This window comes from Brachyhypopomus gauderio, chromosome 6, assembly GCF_052324685.1.
Source record: "Brachyhypopomus gauderio isolate BG-103 chromosome 6, BGAUD_0.2, whole genome shotgun sequence".
Lineage (NCBI taxonomy): Eukaryota > Metazoa > Chordata > Actinopteri > Gymnotiformes > Hypopomidae > Brachyhypopomus > Brachyhypopomus gauderio.
In genome coordinates, this window is record NC_135216.1 from 30,349,491 (window position 1) to 30,351,990 (window position 2,500).

The 2,500-nt window shown below is 45.5% G+C and overlaps 1 protein-coding gene across 2 annotated transcripts in view; it reads left to right on the top strand.

Moving 5' to 3' along the window:
• The window catches only part of LOC143517657 (caspase recruitment domain-containing protein 11), a 22,701-nt gene that overhangs the window by 5,298 nt on the left and 14,903 nt on the right, over positions 1 to 2,500 (top strand). The window lies entirely within an intron of this gene.

Genomic DNA, 2,500 nt, shown 5'->3' on the forward strand with positions numbered 1-2,500 from the left:
ATACATTGTTCATAATACCCCTCAACTTAGACAGAGTCCTCCTTTCTGACACTGCCGTCAGCGAGTCCAGCTCCACACCCACATCACCGGCCTTACGAATCAGTTTATTAAGTCTGTTGGCATCTGCCACCTTCAGCTTACTCCCCCAACATGCCACAGCATACAGGATAGCACTCGCCACAACAGACTCATAGAAGATCTTCAGCATGGTCCGGCACATGTTGAAAGACCTCAGACACCTCAAAAAGTAGAGGCGACTTTGGCCTTTCCTGTAGAGGACATCAGTGTTCATACCCCAGTCCAGTTTATGGTCAATGTGAACACCTAGATATTTGTAGTGTTCAACCATGTCAACACTGACCCCCCTGATGGACATAGGGGTCACCGATGCCTTTTCCCTCCTCAGGTCCACAAACAGTTCTTTAGTCTTTGTTAAATTAAGCTGCAGATGGTTCATCTCGCACCATTCAACAAAGTCATTCACCGTCGTCCGATACTCATCCTCATCACCCTTGCTGATACATCCAACTATTGCTGAGTCATCAGAAAACTTCTGAAGGTGGCAAGTCTCTGTGCAGTAGTTGAAGTCCGTGGTGTAGAGAGTGAAAAGGAAGGGAGAGAGGACAGTCCCCTGTGGAGCACCAACGTTGCTAACCACCCTGTCCGACACACACTGCTGCAAACGTACATACTGTGGTCTGCCGGTAAGGTAGTCAGTAATCCAGGTCACAATGTGGGTATCCACCTTCATCCTTTTCAGTTTCTCACTCAGAAGATCAGGCCGAATGGTGTTAAAAGCACTGGAGAAATCGAAAAACATGATCCTCACTGTGCTGGCTGGCCTGTCTAGATGAGCGTAGACTCTGTTCAGGAGGTATATGATGGCATCATCAACTCCCAGACGTGGCTGATAGGCGAACTGGATTGGATCCAGAAGTGGCTGAACCATAGGCCGTATCTGATCCAGGATGAGCCTTTCCATGGTCTTCATAATGTGAGACGTCAATGCTACAGGCCTGTAGTCCTTGATGCCGCTCGGTCTAGGCGTCTTCGGGACAGGAACAATGCACGACGTCTTCCACAGCACTGGAACCCTCTGTAGACTCAGGCTCAAGTCGAAAACATATTTAAGAACTCCCCCAAGCTGGTCGGCACAGGCTTTAAGCACCCTGGGGGGGATGCCATCAGGTCCTGCAGCCTTGTTGTTCTGGAGTCTTTTAAGTTGTCTTCTCACCTGGTCAGTGGTGATAGAGAGTGTAGAGGTGATGTGTGAAGGGGTGGTGGAGGTGTGAGGTAGTCCATCAGTGGAAGGAGAAGGAGGAGGGGTGGATGGTGCAGTGGGCTTCTGAGGGCCATCTGAGGGATCCAGGCAGGGGGGGACAGAACCTGTAATGTCGAATCTGTTAAAAAACAGATTTAACTCATTAGCCCTGTCCATGTTGCCTTCCACTCCTCTGTTCTTACTAGTCCCGAAGCCAGTGATGTTCCTCATTCCACTCCAGACCTCTCTTAGGTTGTTTTTTTGAAGTTTCAACTCCAGCTTTCTCCTGTACCTATTTTTAGCCTCCCTGATGGTTGTCTTCAATTTCCTCTGGGTCGTTCTCACCTCCTCCTTGTCTCCAGCTCTGAAAGCCCTCTTTTTGTCATTTAAGAGAGCTTTAATGTCCTTTGTTACCCACGGCTTGTTGTTTGGGTAACATTTAACAGTTTTGGTTGGGACAGTGGAGTCCACACAGAATTTAATGTAGTCCGTGATACACTCAGTGAGCCCATCGATGTCCTCTCCATGTGGCTCATAGAGATTTGGCCAAACTGTAGTCTCAAAAAAAAACACACACACACACACTCACACACACACACACACACACACACACACACACACACACACACACACACACACACACACACACACACACACACACACACACACACTCATAGTAACAAACAACTCCATTCATTCATTCACTCTTTTCCACAAAACAATAGAAATTATCTGCCAACTGGACCAAACACTTCAATTAAATGGCGCCAGCCATCTGTAAATATGCAATTCTCCTTTAAATTCAAATTTTATATATTATATTATTCTATCCAGGCTTTTGAATTTATTTCTTCTATTTATATGTCTTCCTGCTGTAAATGTCACATAACAAGTTGAACAAACAGGAAGTCACGCACAAAGATTTTCACTCACCCGTGTACTTGTACAAAGAGATGTGACAATAAAGAGATTTGATTTGATATATATATATATATTTGTGTGTGTGTGTGTGTGTGTGTGTGTGTGTATGCGTGTGTGTGTGTGTGTGTGTTATATGTGTGTGTGTGTTATATGTGTGTGTGTGTGTGTTATGTGTGTGTGTGTTATATATGTGTGTGTGTGTGTGTGCGTGTGTGTTATATGTGTGTGTTATATGTGTGTGTGTGTGTGTGTGTGTGTGTGTTATATGTGTGTGTGTGTGTGTGTGTGTGTGTTATATGTGTGTGTGTGTGTGTGTTA